General features: G+C 34.8%; 1 long non-coding RNA gene across 1 annotated transcript in view; it reads right to left on the minus strand.

Moving 5' to 3' along the window:
- The window catches only part of LOC122178630, a 7,048-nt gene extending 1,651 nt beyond the window's left edge, over positions 1–5,397 (minus strand). The window contains exons 1-2 of the long non-coding RNA XR_006178403.1: positions 5,354–5,397; positions 602–646 (exon numbers count right to left, since the gene is read on the minus strand). This is a non-coding gene — a long non-coding RNA (uncharacterized LOC122178630). The remainder of the gene's footprint in view (positions 1–601; positions 647–5,353) is intronic.
- Between the last annotated feature and the right edge of the window lie 5,114 nt (positions 5,398–10,511).

Genomic DNA, 10,511 nt, shown 5'->3' on the forward strand with positions numbered 1-10,511 from the left:
AAGAAAGAAAGAAAGAAAGAAAGAAAGAAAGAAAGAAAGAAAGAAAGGAAGAAAGAAAGAAAGAAAGAAAGAAAGAAGTTTTACTATTAACACACAAATCCACCTAGGAAAAATATTTGTACTTCAGTGACTACTTGAAATAAATAAAAAAAATTAAATCATAAAATCATAGAATTTCATATTGTTACATGACATATATTCAGATGCAAATGAAGTGTGCATTTAGTGGATGCATCTTTTGTATTACACTTCTGCAAAGTGCCTGAACCGAAATACCGAGGAATGGAATAACAGTCACAAAACACCAAGAAAGTCATCTATTGTATCAGGCTTCCCCACCACGGCATGAAACTCTTAGGTTTTCCAGCACAGGAATCACCTAGTTGGATCAAACTGCCTCCATCTGCTTTTGACAAAACACAGCATCAGATATTTTCAGTGAAATAGATATGAACCACAGCAATAAGCATACTCTATGTGTCATATGATATCTACTAGTTCAGCTAAAAATATTTAGCACTGTGCTGTAGGGATTTTTATTGTTGAAATAAATGGGTAAAATTACACAAATGCCGTAATAAGCTTATAACTTTAAACTTACATTATTGATTTATTCTCCAGAGAGTTGCAAAACACTTTGTAAGCCCTGTAAGAGAGATAATAAAACCACAGTGTAACTTGGTAATGAAAGGCACAGGAAAAATATAGGAGAGTTAGAGACTAGACAAAAATCCCTTATCAGTACTGTGATACAGTGCCAAAAGCAGAACACTAAGCTCCAACCTTTAAATTTTCATTTTTAACATTTGGCTACTTCATGGGAAGTCTTCCTTACACATACCTTCAATTATGTCACATCTCTCTTGCATATAAGGTCAATACAAACCATTCCAGTTCGGTTTGTGGTATTGTTAGCATGCTTCTGTTTATGCTATCTAATGATACCTTCATGAAAAGTTTAACTGCCACCATACACTAAATCAATAACATGTTGAATCTCTTGAAGATATAAATTAGAGTGTAAAGTCTCTACTCTTACTCATATGAGATCACAAGTTTGGTTGGATTGTACAAGTGGTTTTTCTTGGTTTGGGTCACACATTGCAGTCAATTCCCACACTTCACTCCTCCACCACTCACTTATTCTAACACCAGTAAGCTGATCAAGTATGAAACTGATGATCAGCACAAGACACCTAGATGGAGAACTGTGCTAGTAAGTGGTGGAATCAGCCATCATAGATGACTATATGTACCTTGGTAATGCACAATTTTTATAAAGCTATAGGCAGCAAGTTATTACACACTGTTTTTTTTAGTCCTGCTGGTTTTTAGCAGGGATATTCCTGAAGACACATTTCTGTAGACTCAAGTATTTTACTGAACCTGGACCTTAAATACAAAATAACTACAATTTATGCTAGTGTTGAAAAAGCAGCATTTTTTTCATTTAAGTTTAGGAGCTATTTTACCTGCGTAATTAATTAAAAGTTGGTGGTTTTATTCAAAACATGATTTTCTTGTGAATGTATTGAATGACAACTAGGAAAAGAGCCAAATTCTTTATTGGATCTTATGTCTTCCCAGAGGCAATATCTCTTAAGTGGTCCAAAATTATCTATTTACATATGTATCAGTAAGTGGTTTTATTTAGATTTTCTTGGCATGCCTAACAATCCAGAACAGAAATACCTCGAGTGCAGAAAGAGTGGAAAACACCAAATGAAATTATTATTCATCAGTCCAGAATCACGATACTGTCTCAGAAGTACCTATTTTGCTATTGTTAAATGAAACAGGAAAGAGTTTCAAACTTCTTTTTTCACTGTTTTCCTAGTTACCGTAGGTGTAGGGATGAGTTGCCAGTCTGTCCAACCATTCTGAGCTGCAGATAGCAAGTTGCTCACTATGGTTACTCACTATTGCTTTCCACATTCCCTTTGCCATGTGTCACTTTTTTAGGCTTTTTTATTCTGTTTCTCTAAACGGTTCTGTGCCATCCCTTTGGATTTGGGCACAAAACACACTATTGCTTTCAGAGCCCATAAGTGACATTCAGAGACCCTTCAATAATGTTAATTGTCAGTTACTTCTTTATATCTTAAAAAAACTAGCTCATTTCTGCAGCTTCCCTGTCACTGTCAGTACTTCCCTGTCAGTCCAAAGGCAAATGAAAAAAAGGGAAGTCCTCATTTTTCTGCACAATGAGTTACCATAAAACAATCAGCTAATTTGATATCTTTAGAAACATAAACCTTAAATTGTTGTAGAGATATTTGATCTTTTAAAATCAGTTTTAAATTTATAATGGGGGAATTTATGCTCTTTTTACAGAGAATTATTGTTTGGGTGGGTTGCTGTTTGTTTTGTGGGTTTTTTTTTTCAAGTTAGTCATGCAATTTTTCCTTGTGCATTGGGAAAGAATTAGGTTGCAGCTGCATTAATGGCAAAAGATAATGCCTTGAAGTAAAGTAACAGAAATATTCTAGTAATATTTCATGTGTTAGTACTCTCTCCTAACATTTCCAGAATAGTATGCATTTTGCTACCAGTCAGCATTAAAGAAACTCTGCTTTCAGTTCAGTATGAGGCAGGCTTCTAAGAATAATCACTGGCTTATGTGGCATTTAAATAATTATTCTAAATAATCAACAGTTTTTAAAAAAATACTTATAAAATGGGTTAAGATTTTTCTAAGTCAAATTTTTTCATATATATTGCAGAGATTTCTTGGAAATATTATTGGAATAAACTATCTTCCTTTGCAACACTCAGAGAACAGCACACCACAGTCAGTAACTGCATTCTCAGAGTTAGCAGTGACAAAGTTTTCAAAACGTCTGGCACTTGAGGGGCTGGCAAGAGCTTCTGGCCTCAAAAAACAAAGTGTCAGGAAGCTGATCTGAAGTTATTGCAACTCAACACTGTTTTTCCTCTGCTCAAAAAACCTATTCACAAGCTCAGAGAAGCAGTTTGCATTTTAAGCACATTTAGATGCCTCACAAAATAGACTTAGGAAAGGACTTGAAAGGAGCTCCAACCGTGAGCTTGGCAGCAGTGCTCAATTCATCCTAACGGTGACTTTATTGAACCTGTCTTACGTCTCTGTAAAGAGAAAATTGTGCCTTTCAGATGAAGTACCTTGTATAATGTATATATATATATATATATACATATACATATATATATAACAAAAAAAAAAAAAAAAAATGGGAGTAGCAAAGAAGTTGGACCAGAAATAATTATCTCTCAGGGAACAATATCTTTATGTATATTACTTTATATATAATTATTTGATAGGTAATGACAAACTGCCTAATGATTAGAGAAGTTGTCAACACCATAGATTTGCCAGGAATAGAAAGCATCTGGAGACCTATGTGGAAGTAAGTGCCACAGAACAAGATCTAAAATGAAATGTGCCAATAATGCTTACCTCACTGCATAAATTCTTGTTGCACTTCTGAAATAATCTCACATTTATGTTTTAAAAGATAGGGAAGTGATACAACTCAAGAACTACCATCCTAAAAAAGTGACTTTACAACAGGTGTGAAAACTTTAACAAGCAATGATAAGTCACTTATAGAAGGTTCTCTAAATAATATCACTCACAAGTGTATTGAAAAAAAAAGTGGTAATAATACATGAAAGACAGGAATGTACTTTGTAATTTCAGAACAACTTTATATGTCAGACTGCCAGATAAATATTTACAACACACTCCAACTTAGCTGAACTTGTATGACTTCAATCAGGGGAACTGCTTCCAGACATGAAGGTCATGAAATATGTTATCAACTTTCCAGAGCCTGCCTTCAAAATCACATTAAAAGTGGAGAGCCACACGGCTGTCTAGTGTTATGTAGACTTAGAATCACTGATAGGAGGTTTATGAAAGCCTCCCTGGAGGAGAATAAAAAAAGACAACTAAGAAAGAAGATTGTGCTACTATTACATTATTTAATAAAATGATGGAAGATTGTTCTTTACATGTGATTCTGTTAGCTATGCTCAGGAATACTGATCTGTGCCACAGCAGGCCATGTAGATGGCTGAGACTTTGAACACGGATGGTAAGAATCGCTCTGACAAGTGAGAACAAATGCACAGAAGGTCCTCTCACCAGATCTGCAGTGTCAAGTTGTCTTCTTTTAGAAGAAATGTTACTAGGGCTACATCAGAGTGGAAAGGGAAAGCATACTAATTGGAAAAGACTGTGAATAGTGCCTAGAGCCCAGCCAGTCATCATTTACAGCCACTGTCACAACTGGCAATGAATAATTACTTGAGAGATAGAAATCCTTAACAAAAAAAACGAGCAGTATGATTTCTAAGCCAAGGAATGTCACATTCCTGGGGAGATTATTATTATTGTTCTTTTATGCACAAATTTAGTTAATCCACTGCAAGAAATTATCACAGAGTTTCCTCTATTCTGTTAAACAGAAGCAAACTAATTCAGGTGTGACAAAGTATTTTAATTCAGGTATTGGGTCATACACACTAAATCCTTCAAATTGCACTTCAAAGAAATGCTTTGGTGTCCACTTCTATTTTAAAACACCACAGGAAATTTTGAGAATTCAAAAATTCCCCAGTCATGCCTTCTTCCAATTACAATGTTGGCTTTCTTTTTATTTTTTTTCTGTTTTCTAAAGCATAAGCATATTAAAATTAATATTTTCCAGTTTTTCTGTACATTAAAATAAGCTCAAAATGTTTTTTGCTTTGTTTGGACATTTTCAGAAAGAAAAGCTAAGTTAGAATGTGTAATACAATTTTTTTTTATTTTACTTTTCATTGTGAGTTTATGTTGATCTGAAAAATGCAGAGAGGAAAGGATTAGAACATCAAATGTTTTTCTTGCAACACTAGTCAATTCAATACTTCTCAGATACTGCTATGGAATACTCTTGGATACTTCTGTTACTACTGGATAGTAACGTTACTGAAAGTAAGACCATAAAACAGTAAAAAAAGTAGAATTTCCACCTTTTTTCAAATCATTCTCACACAAGGAATACCATCTACAATATTATATATATATAAATGCAAACACATATCAATGAGTCTGGATATGCTTCTGATCACATAATCTGAAGCTTGCTCATTGTGTTCTAGAACAATATGGACTGTTGCTACCAATACAGCAAATTTGTCCTTTCTCAGCACCTGCACGCACTATACATGATGGGAACAAAAAAAAAAGTAAAGGCATAATAAGAGAGTATTCCCTCATTTTGGTGTATTTTGTATCTCTAAATGGTATTGTTTATTCATTACAACCTTACAAAAATCTTTGCCAATATCCAGTTATGTGACCTGAGAAACATTAGTTGAGATTACTTACTGGTACACTGAGTGCTGGAATATCGGTCTTGAAGCACAGTGAGGTAAAAACTGATAGAAGGCAGTGCTGAGGGCTTAAATGGTTTCTTTATCAGAAGTGATACAGGATGGGTTTTACAGGTGAGTAAAGCAATCATTAATTGCATCTCTGCCTAACAAAGAATGGGTAAGGTGTACTATTTAATCAGTTGAAAGCTCTTTTCTCAGCATTCCTGCTTGGCTCTCAAATAAATGTAATTGATGTACCTTAAAGCATGCCATAGAATATAATGAAGGGAAAGAGTTGAGGTTTGGTTCTGGTTCGGTTTTTGTTTTGTTTTGTTTTTTATTTAATCTACAAGCTATGCTGTGAACATAAATTCACTTGTAGTCTAAATGCTCCCAATGGCGTTTCAGTGATTTCATCCACTACTGAAGTAGCAGCCCATCTCCAAAGATAAATGCATTTGTCATGCCATTAACCAGTCCTAAAATCAATTCAGTTCAAGTTTGCTATGGTCACATCTACACTGCACTTTTTAACTTTTTTTTTTTTTTGGTTCTATAACCTGTTTTATTTTAACACTAACTGTCAAAAGAACAAGATACTGTGAAATTTCATTGCTGTCTCTTGCTGGTGAGATAATCGATGGCACAGGCCTGTTTCTCTTATCTCTGGGGAGTGTTTAACAGCATAATGGGAGTTCCATTTTGATTTGTGACTGTTTCTTCTGGGTGGCCCAAACAAGCCATGGAAGGTGTGAATGAAAAGACAGCTACTGGTTCTATAAAGTAGAGAGTTTGTTCTGGATTCTAGATTTTTTTTAGGAGGGAAGCAGAATAGATCAAGTCAGCTCTTAGGATCAAGCTGTTGCCTGCAGATCTGTTTTGAACGAGATTCAGTCATCCAAAACCAAATCTGTCTGGGACTGGGTCATCCAAGCAATAATGCCAAAGAGGATGCACTAGAAAATGCACTTCCTCTTGTAGCCTAAACAACAGAACATTTGCACTGATAATGGAAATTGTTTGATGACATCTCACAAGTTAAAAAAAAAAAAAAAAAAAAAAAGACATTTTCCAATGTTCGGCCTCTAAAAAAAAAAAAAAGAAAAAAAATGGGATAGTCTTTCAAGCATGGCAACTGTCAGTGTTTCTTGTAATGGGATGATGTAAACAGTGCAATTAAAAGAATACCAGTTTACACAAGAGGCCTCAGTTTTCTGAAATGTTTCAGGAACAGTGTTACAGCTGAATCTTTTCAGACATAGGGAAGAAAGAGGCAACAAAACTGTTTTTTGAAATCTTCTCTGGACCTGGTAAAGTACCATCTCACATCAAAAATATATGCAATTCTGATATCATTCACTGTTTCCTATGGAAAGAAAAACATGTTAACAGATGGAGCCTCTCTTTGGTTTTTAAGGCCACTGTTCAATTAAATGCATTGCAGCTGAAGGTTTTAAGCTCCCAGATAGTTAGGAAAGTTGATGACCTACAAGAGTATGTAGAATATGCATGGTGCTGAAAAGCAAGAGAGTGAAGTTTGACTCTATTAAGATGGATTTGGAGTGATTGATAACATGTGTGAGAATGTAGATAGGGGTTTTGAACACGGAAGCAGAGGAGACAGGGAGTGTATTTTTACTCATTTCTAAAACTTATTTCTAGAGTCAGAAAAGAGAGTCGAGGTTATTCATGCTAGTCTCCATTTTCCGGAAATCAAACCCAAGTCTCTGATTTGAACAAATGCTGACCAAATCCATCAAAAGGCTCTCATTTTTGTACATGAATCACTTTTACATTGCACACCACCACTAAACAAAGGTCAACATCCATGAAGGATATTACTTTAAAACATAAAACTACATCAATGCTCCTCCGCCTTTTTACAGAACCATCCTTCCATTTTCTCTGCACAAAGATCCACCCAGAAAACTGAGGAAGCTAAGAGGCTTTGACATAAACACACATATCATCCACCTCCTAAAACTAAGTGTTGCTTAGAAATAATACTATGACTGTGCTGCTTATGTAGGAGTTAAGCCATTTTAAAATATTGGGTCTTAGTCTTCTGACCATAAATAGGACACAACATACATGTTTATCCTAAAACCAATGTTTTTAATTTATTGCAATCAGTAGACTCTCAATCGCCAATTAGTAATCAGAATTCCACAATTTAACTCACATTTTAGCTTAAAATAAACATTAGAAGCCATATAGACAAAATATAATCTACACAATCCAAATCATTCAAACTTTCACAAGCTTCTTTTCCAGACTTAATCTTTCAGTGAGGTTTCAAAAATTTTTATATAAGTTGCTACCCATTTTCTTCATTGTCTTTACTTGTCAGTAAGATGCCTTTCTCTACAAACATTTCTAAAATTCTCCATTATGTCTTGAAACACTGCAGCTAGAATGTTCTAATGCAGCAGTGACTAACATATTTCAGCACACAGTATTTATATACTCCACATTCAGGCTATTTTTCATGTCTTATTAAACTGTGAGAGCAGGTTTGGCACAAACACATAAGCAGTCCGCATTTACTAGAAGAGGGAAATTACACGCAGAAAAGTTTTTTTGCATCTTACTAACAGTTAAAATTTAGATCTTCATATTTAGAAGGCAGGACAGAGCACAGATATAAAGAGAAATCTTTCCTCTTTACTTATCATTATCTCTCACTCGCCTCTAATCAAACTTGCTAGTCTTAATTACTCTTAACATTATCCTCCAAGTCATAAGCTATCAGCAAAATAATAAGTTAGTAAATAGATTTCAGCAACTTTTTGCCTTTCAAGTCATGAAGAAGAATCTTTGGAAAATGTTCTACAACCATTTGTTCTTCCTTTGTTTAGATCACTCCTCAAGGTTTCAAGATCTTACCTACTGTTTTCTGTTTTATAATCACTGCCACACTAAAAATTTTCTGCTTTCCTTATATTTTCTGCTTTCCTTATATTAGAAACTATACACTGAAATTTGAAAAAGATTATGTCTATTTAAAGGTAAAGATATGGAAAGAAAAGAAGCAGTTTCATGAGAGCTTCTTAATTTTCATATCCAATGCAGACATCTTACATTAGTGCGCAGAGCACGTGATCAGTTTGTCTGACAAGTCATACCCTTTCAACTGGACACTGAATAACCTGAGCTTTGGGGTCATTTTGAGCATACGATCAACATTTCTGGGTGGCTTCCATATTATTTTGGGGGAGTTTAAATGTAAATCTAGCAGGAAGAAGTTCCAGATTCTACCACCTGATTTATTGGCAGACTTGAGGAAATCACTCCAACTCTTTAAACTTCAGTTTGTTCACTGAACCTTTAAAGTGCTTATCTATCATTTTCCCTGTTTTGAGGTGAATGTTTTAGGTATTGCCAGAGAGGGTGGCTTGTTATGCTCACACTTGGCACCTCACTGCTGCTGCTCTTCGTCTCTCTCTCCTTCTTACAGAACCTTCACTAACCCTTTCAGCAGGCTGAAGAAAGCTGTATACATTTCATGATAGTGGCCAGCATATATGTAATGTCCCATGATTGCTTTTAGTTCTCTGTGGTTACATTCATCATATCTGGGATGTGTTTATTTTTTTGTATTGTTTGCTTTTCCCCTTAATATCATCATCTTACAGTGAAGCTAAGCCATGTTTACATGTGAAAAATATTGTTGTTATATATGAACAAATTCTTAATTTGTTGCCATCGATCTAACACATGCAAGTAGATTTATGACAGCACTTCTTGTTTGGTCCTCATGAATTTTCTCCAAGCTGAACATTCTTTTTATGCTTTTTCATGTTTGGTTTAAGTCACATCATATTATATTAAAAACTTTTGGCTCCATTTCATAACTCTGAAGCAGAAAAACTTCATAAATTGATTTATGATCTGTACAAAGACCTCATTCAACATCTGAGCCCTAGTCTTCATTTTAGTGTGCTTACATATGAAAAAATATGCACGCATGTGCATGTGTGTACTCATGCATTTAATACATATATGTTTTTATGATGTTACTACAATGCAGCAAATGTCCAGGATCTGAAGGTTTCCAGCTGTGTTGCCCTTTAGGTCTTCAGCCAAAATACACTACTACTATATACATCAATAGCACAATGGGTAGAAACACAGTCTACAGTAACTGCCTCTTACCTCTGCTAATATATTAAAATTTCCTAGCAAAAATTATGTGTAGGACTACACTCTGAGAAAGAGATAGAGGTGGGTGAGAGAGAAGAAAGTAAGAGGAAAACTGCACAGAATTTTATCTAATGAAATCACTACAGATCTCTCTCCTGAGTCCATTTCTTATAACTGTTCCTGTCTCAAAGAGTTCAGTTGTTTGTAAATGTAATGCATCCCAATTCTCTGCACGGGGTACATTTTCTTTTCTTTTTCCTTTGCATTTTTGTTTCTGTTTGTGTTTTCACAATTTTGCAGAAAGAGAAAGAAATACAGACATTTAGGATTTGGATATTCTATTTTTCCTCCAGAAGCAGTGTCCAAGTTGAAGAGTATCCAAATGTTACTGCTTTTTTTCTGAAGTTTCTATCACTCAGTGTTTTGAAAACTGAAGGAAAATTTTCTTGTTGGAGAATTTAGAGCAGTGATATTCCTTTTCTAAATATAAATTGCTTTGTACCTTCTACCTAAGCAAAGTCACCTTTATCCTTGCCTTTCTATACTTTTTTTTCTCCTTTAGTTTTACCAGTCTCCCAAACCTCATAGTACATCAATTCTCTGCTTTCAGCTCTACAAGGTTTTATAGGAGTCGCTCACTGAAAAAGATTCTTACAGAAAGCAGGAGATAATCAAGAGCCTGTCCTAAATCTCATTTTTAATTATTTAAAGGAAAAAAAAGATCTGATAAACTCCAACTATTGCTGCAAGCATGCCTGATTGATGGCTTTGGTATCAAAATCTCAATATTAGGTTGTAACGCTCAGAACAGAACATAGAAAGATAAATCATCCTTAGGATAGACAAAACATCTTAAAGGTCTAAGAGTATAAATCACAGTTTTGGAATGAATCATTCATTTACAAGCACCATTGAAATTTGAACTTTGTGGCAAAAGACCATACGCTTGTTTATTAAAACATTCTCCTTTCTGAATCAGGTGTTTCCATATTTTTAACAGAGATGAGCCTGTCTGCCCTGGAGGTATA

The sequence above is a fragment of the Lagopus leucura genome, unplaced genomic scaffold (genome assembly GCF_019238085.1).
Source record: "Lagopus leucura isolate 7727_CA_CO unplaced genomic scaffold, USGS_WTPT01 Super-Scaffold_100002, whole genome shotgun sequence".
Taxonomy (NCBI): domain Eukaryota; kingdom Metazoa; phylum Chordata; class Aves; order Galliformes; family Phasianidae; genus Lagopus; species Lagopus leucura.